Genomic DNA, 13,724 nt, shown 5'->3' on the forward strand with positions numbered 1-13,724 from the left:
GTTTGTTGATGTAGACCGAATTTATACTTGTTGTCCTAAGTTTGATTATTTTTTAATCAAGCCTTTTTGTTGTTATTTTCTTAAGGTTGAACGAGCCTCGTTATGCCACTCTTCCAAATATCATGGTTTGTAACATTGATTGTTCCTACATCTAACACAATAAACATTAGAGTCCTTTAGGTTATCATGCTTCCCACAAGGGGTGCATAGTTAAACTTGGGACAGTTTGAAATATTTTTGTTTTGTGCAAAATCGTCGCAAAGGTTTATTGACTTCAACATCTTCATAATGATTAAAACACAGACCTCTTCGCAATGCACTTTTTAGCGCAGAGAAATACAAGTGTCAGGATCCAAAATTTTATAAGGGCTTGGGAGAAATGTGAGTACACAGGTTTTACATGCTATCAATTTATTGTCTGATTTGAATCACAGAAAGCGAAAAAGAAGAAGATTGACAAGAAATCTCCTGGTGACCTGGGAGTGGATGTTGCACCCAGACGGCGGACAAACATTTCGCGCTAAAAATAAATACACATTGACTGCAGGCGAGTAAATGGTTTGGAAGTGAGGAAATGGCAAATATCAGATAAAAAACTTTAATCATTTCAGGTTGTTTATACTATACTGCATACTGTGGTCAACTACTTAAATCATTACAAGTGACATCTTACAAAACAAGAAAAAGGAAAGTCTTTCTTAGCCGGATATGACGCAATGGTTTGTTACTGATATACCATTTTCTTTTAGCGTTGTGTGACTATTCAAATAACGGCTGTAAATGAGAACTACTAAATAACCAGTAATCAGCAGGCAAATATTTCCGCGCTCTCATGGTTCTCTTAAACATGGTTGCCATAGATATCACTTTTCAAAATTCCCTGACTTTTCCCCCATAAAAACGAAATTTCCTCGACCAAAATAAATACAAAATGGCAGATGTCGTAGCGGCTTCTAGTCTCCTCTTGCAATCGTCCTTTGCACCCAATTATTTCACACTGATTTGTTTGACAACAAATTTTCCTTCTACACTGATTAAGGAAACACATTGTTGAGATCACCAATGTTACTTTCAGCCTTCCACGGTATTAAATCAGCCGTGTTAACTTAATTCAATTTTCCCTGACTTTTCAGTTCAAAATGCCAGTTTTCCCTGACTTAAAATAAAATTGCCAGATCATTTCCTGATCAATGGCACTTTTGTTAAAGATAGGCAGAAATGAAAAGCGGCGAAAAATCCGCCTGATCACAGTTTAGCAACTTAGCTGCTGCATGTTTCCTTTAGAACCCTACTTTTTACTTAATGCCGATCTGTCAATTAAACAGATTCTGTATGCTTTATAGTTTTAGTCGTTTTTAATTTCTCACCACTCGCTAACCTGGTTAAGTTTGCAAACCTTTTGACTCGCGGATTATACACTTTCATTAAGTTCAGTAGCATAGTAACTTAAAACACTAATTACGTTTTATATTCAGAACAACAAATACGTTAAATCTAACGTTAATCATTTGTTCCATACGATGTCAACTTGGGTGACCTGTGCCTCAACATTGTTGCATGACCTGTGCCTTTGTTGTCCTTGCCTTGATTAGCAGATCATGTCTCGCTTCCTGAGTTCTTTGTCGATCATCTTCCTCATTCCAATGGGAAAGCGCTCTTGAGCCTCTTTCCAGCACATGGAGAGCAACCTTACACTTGTTATGTCATCCTTGGCAAGCTGACTCGAGATTGTCTTCACACTGTTCGTGGACCATTGGTATTCCTTCTGGAGAAAACGAAGGAACACCTCCACGGAAGCTGAAAACGACAAAAAGTACAGGTGATGTTTAACTAATAATTCTCTTTTTGCTTTTGAAACGCTGTCACAACAAACGCAATAGCGCTATGAACGAATCTCCACCGAAAGTAAACTGAAACAGGCAACCGGTGCCAAGCGCGGGAAAACGCGCGATTAGTCAGCGCTTCTCGCCTCTGATTGGTCGGGGCGCTTTCTTGCTAACGATTGGTTGAATGAAAAAGCATGTTCGCTCTGATTGGCTAGCTGGTGCACGCTGCACGTGGTTGTCGAGTTTACTGGGTGTTTTTTTGGCCAAAAAAGGCGCTCATGAACAGAAGATAAAATCGTCCCGACCCACAAGAAGAGGCCTTAAAAGAGAGAAAAATGTCTGAACAATTCGTATGCTGTGAAACAAAATAGTTAACTTCGTAGGTCTACAAACTAGAGAAATGAATGGAATAGGCAGTGGGGACAAACAAGGGTGGTGCTTAGTTAATGATGAGAAATAAAACACGCACACACACAAAAATTACCGTCTGCTGAGTCAGGGGCCACTTGTCCACTGACGGTGACTCCCTCCAAAGCTTTCATCATTTCATCTTCTTGTTTGTTCTTCTCTTTTTGTTTCATGATCTTCACTGCCCGTTCAGCGGTCATCAGCGCATAGTGCAGGATGTCGAATGCCATTTTTTCTATTTTCGGGTTACGTTCCTTGTTCTCTTTGGTGTAGTTCCACACGAAGAATGTGTGACTGGTAGAACTTCCGGTGGCGGCTTATGCCTCGTCGAGGGCGTCTTTACACTCTTCCTCATCCTTCAGTTTGTCACGGTGAGTAACAACAGTAATGGGTGCAATTCCTGTTGGAAAACGAAAACAAACAAAAAGATAAAAATGTGTAGACGAAAGAAGAAAGGTAGTTTTTTCTCGTTCCCTTTCCACGTCTAGTCCCCTATCCTCTTGGTTGGTTCCGTGACGTAACGTGTTTGCTTCCAAGGATTTTGCCTGACAGTGATCAGTGTAAATTCGATTCCTGATTATCAGTATTAACAACTGGAAAAGCGTTGACACTTTTCCTTTGCTTTACCCTGTTCTTTTGAACCCTATTATAGTTTACGCTTTACACTGTTCTTTAGCTTTACTCTGTTCTTTTGATTCCTAAAATAAGCTAGGTTTTGCACTCTTCTTTTGCTTTACCCTGTTCTTTAGCTATACCCTGTTCTTTTGATTCCTAATATAGCTTTGTAATGAATGATGGCGAAAAATCGAATAATAAGATACCCTTCCTTGCTGTTGATCAATCCTGCGATGTATCAAAGCTGTACAGTGTGGGGCCCAGTTCTCGGCCACTTTTTGTTCAGCGTTTATTTTTCGCGCCACAAATGAATCTGAATGAAAAGCAATTGTTTCCAAAGGTAGCTTGATTCCTTGTCTTCCGTTCTGCCAAGTTTTGTTTCGTCCTGCCGAGTTTTTCTGTGAGCACGTCGAGGTGACGCGAAGGTAGGTGAATTTGGTTTCCCGAAAACGTGTTTGTTTACGGCTACTCGAATTACATGGTTTAATTCAAGTTTATATTTTGTCCGTCTAGAAAGCCCAAATGAGCCAATTCTTGGCATAAAAAATGTAGAGTGATAAAGCTATCTGTTAAATATAAACTTCTCCTGGCGTGTTTAATTCTTTGACCTAAATTCACTCCTCAATATTTCCTTAGTACTTTTGCGTATTTGCCTATTCTCGGCCACCCTGCTCGCCTTCAACACTAAAAGCGCTCATAGTTTTGTGTGGAGTATTCGTGTCAAGTCAGTTGTAAAAATAAAGCTGTAATGGGGTGGCATGCTGAAAACTATGAGCTCTGACTTAACCCCGTTTTAAATACCCAACCCTTTTTAGCCTCGCTTCACTGCACTTAAGAGAAAAACTAGGTGTGCAAAAAAACTTCCTTTTCTAACATGAAAGAGTGCTCTTTAAGGATAATTAGTGATCGAAATATCAAAACACAAGCCTTATAAGTGATTTAACAACAAAAAAATGGTAATAAAGCGTTCTTTATTCTGAGGAATCGCATGCACTCTTTTGTGGCCGAGAACTGGGCCCGCTGGCCGATAACTGGGCCCACGAACGAAGCCTCCATTTTCGTTATTATTCGGGAGAAAACAGCGTTGAGCAGTCGATAGCTCTACATGTGTAAACGGAATGCTGAAGCTAGTTATCCGTGAAATTTTCAGTCCTTACGGCTATTCCAAGGTAAGAAATACAAGTTTACTTTTTTTGTGGCCGAGAACTGGGCCCCATACTGTATACACAATTACTAATACTTTTTTTGAGAAAAGCAAATACATATGGTGGACGGCTTTCTTTCGCGGGCAAAAGAGGAGGGAAGAGGGGGGTATACCTTTCAGAGCCCCTATCTTTTAAGCCGAGCATAAGGCCTACCCTAGATCTGCCATTGGCTAGTTAACCGCCATGAGAATGTCATAGACGGAATGGCGAAAAACAAAACTAAAACGTTACCAGTTTTCCGCAGCATATCTCGGACCGGTTTCAAGTAATCTCTCAGAGCCCCCTCTTCCAGCCGTGGATCGTTAGCCTTTACCACAATGATGATCCCGTGCATTCTTTGTCCAAATTCTGTTCTCTGATGCAACTCCTGCGCAGCGCTGGCTTCGCCTTCCTTAGGACGAACGATATTGTCGCCAGGCTGGATTCTTCCGGTCAGGATATTCTCGAACTCAGCCGCCTCGTTAGCATTGTAGTTGAAGAAACCCCTGGTGTCGACCAAGTGGAAAAACATCTCTGGTAGGTAGTCTTGGAGGGTTATGGTCCCCTCCTGTCCTGTGGTGCTATCTGGAGCGCTTCCCTTTTCTGTTTGCCTCACCGTTCGTTCACACGTGTTGATGAAGCAGCTCTTACCTGATCCCGTGGGGCCGAACACACCAATCCTAAGCTGGGTTACATCTTCAATTTGCAGTCCCAGGAAATTATCAAGCCTGGTTTTGTTACCAAATTTGTAATTGAACAATTCATCCCGACGTCGACACAACTCTGCCTCCAGCTGTAGAAGTTTTTGCTCTTCTTCTTTCCTTCTAGCCTCTTCTTCTTCCATCTCCCTCTGCAGCTGTTGTTTATATTGCTCGCGTTGCCTCGCTTCTTCTTCATGTCTTTCTTGCTCTATACGCATTTTTTCTTCAATCTCGCGTTGTTTTCGTTCATTCTCCAGCCGTCGTTTCTCCTTCTTTTCCGCTTCTCGTCGATCCCTCTCTGTGTTATCCACGTACGTGTACTGAGTCTCATGACTGGAACCACCACTCTAGAAAAATAGCACAAAATTGAGTATCAGATAGGCCCTTTCTTGCAGGGTGCTCCGAAGGTGGACCCTCATTTTGCTTCTGACCGGTAACTGGGGCTTTCAAAGGTAGGTCCTTTCTTTTTGTTACAAAAGGGGTGGGGTGTAAAGCTGGATTTTCTCGAGCTCCAAAAAGGAGAGGGAGGGGATGAGAGGATTTCTTTTCTTTAGGCCTTTAATAAAATATTTTAAAGGAACAGCTGAAGAAAGGCTTCTGAAATAATTTTCAGTTTTTAATTCTTTTTAAATCTTTTAGCACGTATAATTTTCAATTTTTTTTGTCCTTTTACAGTGAGTTGTATTTTTGTCTGTTAGGCTTTTATATTAGCAAAGAAGAACCAATTTTTATTTGGATTTGCTAATAAAACCGTTATTGTTTTTGGCAGTTATTGTTATTGTTATTGTTATTGTTATTGTTAGTGTTATTATTATTATTATTATCACATCTTACATATGTTATTTGGTAAATAAATGATTTGATAGGTAAATAGCTATTCTTTCCATACTCATTGAAAGAGTACATTGAGACTGTTGGCCTCAAATTGAATTTTATTCAGTTGAACTGGCCGGTACACTTCTGTCATGATATAGATATAGTGATATCATGATATTCCCTTTTTATTGCCCTGTCAGTCTTATCACCCTGTCAACCAGTATTAGCAAACCCGTTCTCACTCCACCCTAGAATTTCATTTTTCTCACCCACCCCGTCCCCGCTAAATCATAATTTTTATCCCTCACAACAAGTCACGCAACACGATTAGCGAAAGTATTTTCAAAGATCTCAGTGACGACGCATGGAAAAAAATCAGCGTTTTCTTAAATGTGCTTGGATTGGCACTACATATGATACTGCAATATAAATACAAGCAGAACATTTCAGAAACAAGGTAAAAATTCCTCATTTGCACTGTCATGGCCAGTTCCATATCAACGAAGGCAGGCAGGTTATTTCAATCGTTTTCCTTCAGAAGGACAAACAATGTACTAAGAAATGTAACATGGTGTCATTTTAACGTGCAAGTTTCTTTCTCCACTTAAAGCAGGCGTATCTGTGCTTTTTTAGTGTTCAAGATGGATTCAATAGCTTGTTACGCACGAAAGTGAAAGTAGAACTTGTGATCTACCCGGAAGTCACCGGAAGTGAAAGAAACCGAAAATGGAACGCGCACAAACTTTCCTCGCTAACGAGAGAAGAACTTTGTCACTTTTTTTTCAATTTTCGTATCTTGTAATTGTCGCTAATTTTAAAATGGATTGGTTTTTTGGAAGAAACCGAAAATTTTGCAACCAGCACGGATGCCACGCGTTTCGGTTTCTGGGAAGCGAGAAGACAGGAGTTGTGTATCACTGAGTTCAAGTAACTGTTTGACACACGGACAGAACGATTTCCATGCATTGAACAAAATACTTCTAACGTAAGGCTTTCGATCACCGATGGCAAAACACCCCGACAAGAACCTTAAAATGTGCTTTACAAATGGAATACACGAGTAAGAAGCAAACCTATTACAAGTGCCACAAGATCCGGCCAAATAAATACATTTCAAAAATAGCTGAACAACTATTCGGCAAAAAATTGGTAAAATCTGGCAAGTTTATGGCCTACTTACCCCCATGTTGAATATTTAGACAGACTTCGTCCTCTTCACAGCAGAAGTGGATGTCTCGGCGTTCTGTTCTAAAGATGTGGAGGCGGTACGCAGCTCTTACAAGGTTCGCTCTGATTGGTCGACGTAGTTTTAGGATGAAAACATATTCAATAAGAAGTGGATTAATTAAAAATATAATAAGAAATGAATACCAAGAAATAAATATAGAAGGAAATATAAAAAGATTTCGATGGGAAAGGATATCAGGAACGTAGATCGAATGCATAGGTTGATTTAAGTTAGTTTAGCCTTGAAGTTCTTTGTTACTTTCTTGAAATAAAAGATGCTTCATGCAAAGGTATAAAGTAAGGATGAAGATTTGCCCAGTTACTCTTGTTGCCCTGTAGCCCAGTAGCCTTGTAGCCAATGTAGCCCATGTAGCCCTTGTTGCCCTTATAGCCCTGTAGCCCTGTAGCCTGGTAGCCTTGTAGCCCATGTTGCCCTTGTTGCCCTTGTTGCCCTGTTGCCCATGTGTCCCATGTTGCTCTTCTTGCCCTTGTTACCCTTGTAGCCCTTTAGCCCTGTAGCCCTGTAGCCTGGTAGCCCATGTTGCCCATGTTGCCCTTGTTGCCCTTGTTGCCCTTGTTGCCCTTGTTGCCCATGTTGCCCTTGTTGCCCATGTTGCCCTTGTTGCCCTTGTTGCCCTTGTTGCCCTGTTTCCCATGTAGCCCGTGTTGCCCTTGTTGCCCTTGTTGCCCTTGTTGCCCATGTTGCCCTTGTTGCCCATGTTGCCCTTGTTGCCCATGTTGCCCTTGTTGCCCATGTTGCCCGTGTTGCCCTTGTTGCCCATGTTGCCCTTGTTGCCTTGTTGCTCTAATTAGTTTTTAGATATTGTTCGACCAAAATATGTAAGAATAGGCTTTGTCGCTAAATTCTAAATTACGATTTAAATGGACGTTGAGAGGCCTACAGGCTGGAAACTTGTGCGCTTGATTCTGGGTTCCAAGGTACCAACTGGATCTGTTTGTACTGAAATAAGGACATTGGATAGGATTGCAGATGTTTACTATACTTCTCTCTCCATCTTCAACCGAAATCTTCGCTGTAAATCGCCTTGCATGGATAAGAGCACTCTATTTATACTAACAAAATACGTGGTTGCATCATTCGAGATACAATTCTGAAGAAGGTTGAATAAAGTCAGCTTGAAACCTGAAAGAGCCCGATTAAACTAAACTGCATGTTGACTAAAGTCAATTTGAAATCTCGATAAATACAGCTGATTCAGTGGTCTCTAGAGAGGTGTTTTGCAATGTCCATCTAGAGAATGTACGCCCAGCTTAGAAAGCTGTGTAAAGCCAACTTAATTTACAACATAAATTGAAAATTGAGTTTTCTTTCGCTTAATCATTTCAGTTTGTTTAGCATAAAATACATTCATTCTATTAACCCTTTGGATACCAAACTTTAGCCAAAAAATACCGTTTTTAACCGTTTAGTCAGAATTTTTAGCTGCCATGATGCTAAATAAGCCTAAGTTTTCCTAAGAAAGCTTTTTTTTTTCACTAAAAGGAGAGATTTTTCGAAGATTGTTACAAAATTGAGCAAAATTTCCATTCCGGGCATGCGCATAAGCCAAAATTTGGACTTTTTTTTTCTTGCCATCAACCGTTCTCAATTTTGTTTGTTGCCCCTTTCCTTTCTGTTTTTCTCGGCCCTTTTACACTGGCTACTTTTTGCACTGTATGTTCTTTTTGGCTGCCATGAAAAGTTGGATGTTAATTATGGGCGAAGCCTAGAAATGGACCTTGATCAATTATAGGCGTAGTGGACCATTTTACCACGGTTTTTGCACTAAAACTGATAACGTTGTTTTTCGATTTGCGACGTCGGAATGTCGTCGATATCTGGCCACTTGATAAGGGGTGGCCGCTTAATAGTTGACTGTATTTACTATATTTTTCAAACAGTGTTAAAGATTCTAATAACGAAGGTTTTCGATAAACAATTGAGAATAAAAAGCAGCGATATTAGAGACCATTAAAGAATGACGTTTCGACGGCTCCATGCCATCACTCTCAAATTCAAATAAGATACGTTATGTGAGTTCATTATATAGTGAATGAACGTGTGAAGGTCTCAGTGCATATGATTAAGAGATAAAAATAATCGATGAATAAGAATAAAAATACCAAGCGTGGTGCGCTTGAACTGTCAAATAAAAAGTTTTGCTTTAACGGAGTCAGATTGAGTGTTAAGTGTTGGTTTTTTGTTTTTGATGAAGAGCATTTCATAAATTAAACAATCCAGTTTCCGACGGCATTTCTTGAGGATTGTAAATTGGTTACGGAGATCTTTGTTCCTCAGATTGTGTACGTCCCGCAGGTGTTTACCAATGACAGAATGCTTGTGCTCATTAATGCGCTGAAATAGGTGTCGGCATGCGGCGTCGACAAAATCTGGATCGGACCAGATCACGGATAGGATCAAGGAAAAAAATGCAAAAATCAAAATTTTATTGAGCAAATTACACTAGAGTGACTAATGTGAGCAGAACGTTTTATTTAATTCAGGTGTGATATTCTTTTATTCTTTTATAATATCAAGCCAACTGGGAGCTGGTCACAGATGAACTTTTTTTGAGGCTGTTGGGTTTTGATTGCGATGATCAATCATGTCTTCATATCTTTCTCCGCAGTTCAATATGTGATATTTCGTATATTCACTTGCACTCTTCACCATCTACGGGTATATTACGAACTCACAATGTGACCAACTCCCACTTGGCTTGATAGCTCAGTTGGTAGAGCACTGCACCGGTATCGCAGAGGTCATGGGTTCGAGTCCCGTTCAGGCCTGAATTTTTTTCAGGCTTTAATTTCACGACTGCTTAAGTTGTGTGTATAATTGCGATGATCAATCATGTCTTCATATCTTTCTCCGCAGTTCAGATAAATGATATTTCGTATATTCACTTGCATCAAAGGTAAACTGTCATAAAACGAGTCAGCATGTTAATAATAGGACGAACGTATGAATCGAAACACAAAAACTGAAAACACTAAAAAAATTAAACACCTGATGATTTCAAACAATTTTCGTTTTTGAGACAAGTCTATATTTTTACACGGAGGTGAGTTTGGAATACGATATTTCGCACCGGAATAAAACGAAACAAACCAGTTGTATTTCAAGGAAATATAGCTGTTTCACAAAAATTATAGGAATGACATCGATAGTGTGAACGATAACGCAACCCGAGAATAAACAACATTTTAGGAGTTACGTCACGATTTTTAGAGTAAGTAAGTAAGTAAGTAAGCAAGCAAGCAAGCAAGCAAGCAAGCAAGCAAGCAAGCAAGCAAGCAAGCAAGCAAGCAAGCAAGCAAGCAAGCAAGCAAGCAAGCAAGCAAGTAGGAAAGTAAGTAAGTAAGTAAGTAGGTAAGTAAGTAAGACTTAGATGCGGAAAGTCATTTTTGGGGTCGTAAAGAGTTGCCTTTAAATAGAATAAAACCTTAAAATGATCGTGTTCTAGGATAGAAAACACTTAAGAGGCAAGAACAAATCAAAACGGAATGAGGATTGTTGAGGATGGCAAAGATTAACGAGGGCTGCAAATGACGAACTTGAAAAACTAGGCTAACTTTTTCAAGACGCGCAAATCGTGACGTAGCTCCTTTAAAGCAAGCCATGTCCATAAGTTTTCGTACGTAAGTTTTCTCATTAACTGTAACGCCAACTGTAATGCTCACATCTGACACGAAAATGTAGCCGAGAATTAGCTACTGATACGAACAACAATTTCAAAAACGAGAATGGGAGGTTCACGCAAGCGTCGAGCCAACTAACGTTCAAATATAACTACATCTGCCTGTTCATTACAATTTAAATTCGTTGTAAATTAAGCGGTTATTTGGCTTTTTAAATGACCTCTTGTCATTCTCTGTAATTAATATGTTATTGCGTCAAATTCGGGATTCTTATTTTCATTTAACATATTTAGTCTTCCACTTTTATTTTTTATTTATTATTATCTTATAAACGATTTGATTTTTGGGTTTTTTTTTTTCTTTAAAACCTTTTTTTGTCTGTGATCCGATCCGTGATCCGATCCGTGATCCGATCCGTGATCTGATCCGTGATCCGATCCGTGTTCCGGTCCGTGATCCAATCCGTGATCCGGTCTGGTCCGATCCAGGTTTTGTCGACGCCGGTCGGCATGTATAGCCCACATAATCTGCGTCGCACAGATCACATTTGTATTCATAAACAACGCATTGTTCGTTCACGAACAATGACAGTTATTTGACAGTTCAAGCGCACCACACTTGATATTTCTATTTTTACTCATCGATTATTTTTATCTCTTAATCACATGCACTGAGACCTTCACACGAACATTCACTATATAACGAACTCACATAACGTATTTTATTTGAATTTGAGAATGATGGCATGGAGCTGTCGAAACGTCATTCTTTAATATCGCTGCTTTTTATTCTTAAGTGTTAAAGATACTGTGTTTTTTTGTCTTTCATGTTTGTCTTGATTTATGCCAGTCTTATATTATATTTATTTTGACTCGACTTCCATCAAGCACTTTGGTGGGCTTTTTGACGCACCTGGACAACCCTAGGCATTTAAATGTTTCTAAGCTTTGTGTTGTCTGGCTGCTAAAATTGGCTTTAAATTGCCTGCCATCATAGTGAAGCAAACGAAAATTTCTCTCTAAACGAGGCACTCAGAATCTCTTGTGAATGGTTTCTTGAAATGGAGTATAGCTCTCTTTTCAGAGATTATCTAATGCCGTGGTTTACTTTTAAAAAGGGAGCATACATGCTTTTGGAAAACTTTCACCTGGTATTGTCGGATCATTTGGATAAGCCAAAAAGAAACACAGGACAGTTTAAGAACAAGTGGGTGGAAACACTGGAAAAGGTTAAAGGTAAATTTGGAATCAATCCAATTCTCAGAAAGGATGAAATTTTCAGGAAACTAAATTATACAATCCAAGATAGAATTGCTGGAAAAGGTTGGACTGCAATTTAATGAATTTAATTTGTAGGGCTAGTACAATACGTTAACCAACATCGACATGGAAAAGTACCTAACACTGTTTGTCAGTGAGTGAGGTGTTCAGGGCGCAATTACAACACCAAAAAACAGCATGATTACAGTTGAACCTCCTGTAACGGCCCCCTCTCTAACAACATTCACTTTTTGTTGTCCCAGCGGACAGTCCATATATTCACAACAGCCACCTGTCCACAACGGGGACGGCTACTTAAACGCATTACAACTGCCAATTGAAAATAACTTCTCGACAACCACCAGTTAATCAACGACTGATGAACAGTGTATACACCCCCTCCCCTCAAATAATTTTAAAAACATCCACTAAAATTGATGACGTAAATTACAAGGTGTGATGTAGAAGGTAGAATTCGTTAGGACAAGGACTAAGTTCGTTAGGACAAGTACTAAGGAGACAGGGCGTAAATGACTGACTACTTCACAGCATTGGGATAGGTACCAGCAGGAAGAAGGGCGAGAGGGAGAACCGAGACCACTTGGGGAAAGCCTGCGTAGAAACAAAGTAACAAGGCTGGGTGCGCAAAAAGGACAGTGCTGGATTGAGACCATGGCAGCCTTATGTGCCTACTGACGTGATGAGAGCAGATGATGACGATAACGTGAGAAAAAAATTAAGATAGTCCTGAGGATGGAGTTGTGGTGATAGTAAGGAAAGAAGATCCTTCAAGATCCTCAACTGGGAGCTCGTCTGCAAAGTCCTCATATCCCCCCCCCCCCCCCCCCTGAATCCCTCAAGCACCAGAGCACCAGAGCCAACTGGCAGACATCAAACTAGTTTGTCCATGTCAGAAACCTTAGAAACTAAATTTGAAACAGAACTTGGTGGAAAAAATCCTGCCAAATGAAAATGCAAAGGAATTTGCTATACAAAATATTGGAAATAATGGACATCAAAATACTTGTGGGACATCCCTCACTGAATACTATCATGTTACTGCCCACCTTAGGTTTTGCTCTGCTGAGACATTATGTCTATGAATTGCTAAAATTGCGTCAGGTTTCTATTTAGAATAAACAGTTTGAAAGCTAAGCTTAAGTGGCTTTGTTTATATAACCTTGGTTTCTTTTCACATTTTTTAAAAATTAATTCATTGCATCAAACTTAACAGTACAAAGTTGCTCCAAATTTACTTTACCTAATTTCAGTATTCATGAGAAAATGCCTTGGTTAACACCCAGCTTAGTACATAGGGACAAGGGCATTTGACCACAAAAAGGAGACCGAACCAGAAAACAAATTAAATATTAAATATAATAGAGTGGTTTTCAATTGAGTGGCAAAAGTAATCAGGCAATAACTTTGGCTTTGGTTTTGCAATATTTTAGATTGGCTAATTAGTGTCACTGGTAAGTAACTGTTTGGTTTTGGTTTTACAACACTCAATCGAAAACTGCTGTAAACAAATTAAATAACAAATAAAATATACAGTCAAATCTGAACAAAATTAATAAGGTCACTCTGATGAAACAGACCCACCAGTGGAAGAAAGTATTCAACATCCTTACAATTAGAGCTAATTAGAGCAATATTTGGGGTAGGTTTCCCCTTATGGCTGAACAAATTCCCTCAACCACCCCCTCCCCCTCTGATCATCCCTGGACCTGCCTTTATAAATTATCTATGAAAAGGAGGTGTCTTTATCATAGAGGTGTCCACAGCAATGAGTTTGCCTATATTTACTAAGGGTAGGTCCCCCCTTATGGCTGAAAAAATTCCCTCACCCGTCCTCCCTGAACATCTCTGGACCTGCCTTTATAAATTATCTATGAAAAGGAGGTGTCTTTATCATAGAGGTGTCCACAGCAATGAGTTTGCCTATATTTACCAAGGGTAGGTCCCCCCTTATGGCTGAAAAAATTCCCTCACCCATCCTCCCTGAACATCTCTGGACCTGCCTCTGTAAATTATCCATAAAAGGAA

General features: G+C 39.7%; 1 long non-coding RNA gene and 1 pseudogene across 2 annotated transcripts; one reads left to right on the plus strand and one right to left on the minus strand.

Moving 5' to 3' along the window:
- Nucleotides 1–464, plus strand: LOC149108793 (uncharacterized). Its single transcript, XR_016208298.1, has 2 exons — nt 1–125; nt 435–464. It is a non-coding gene; the product is annotated as an uncharacterized LOC149108793 (long non-coding RNA).
- A 120-nt stretch (nt 465–584) lies between these two features.
- On the minus strand, nt 585–7,109 carry LOC149108794 (uncharacterized; annotated as a pseudogene). Its single transcript, XR_016208285.1, has 4 exons — nt 6,731–7,109; nt 4,286–5,081; nt 2,311–2,634; nt 585–1,797 (listed from the first exon to the last, which is right to left on the minus strand). The product of XR_016208285.1 is annotated as an uncharacterized LOC149108794 (transcript).
- Nucleotides 7,110–13,724: the final 6,615 nt, after the last annotated feature.

This window comes from Orbicella faveolata, unplaced genomic scaffold (genome assembly GCF_042242905.1).
Source record: "Orbicella faveolata isolate gen_17 unplaced genomic scaffold, um_ofav_v1 contig_25, whole genome shotgun sequence".
Taxonomy (NCBI): domain Eukaryota; kingdom Metazoa; phylum Cnidaria; class Anthozoa; order Scleractinia; family Merulinidae; genus Orbicella; species Orbicella faveolata.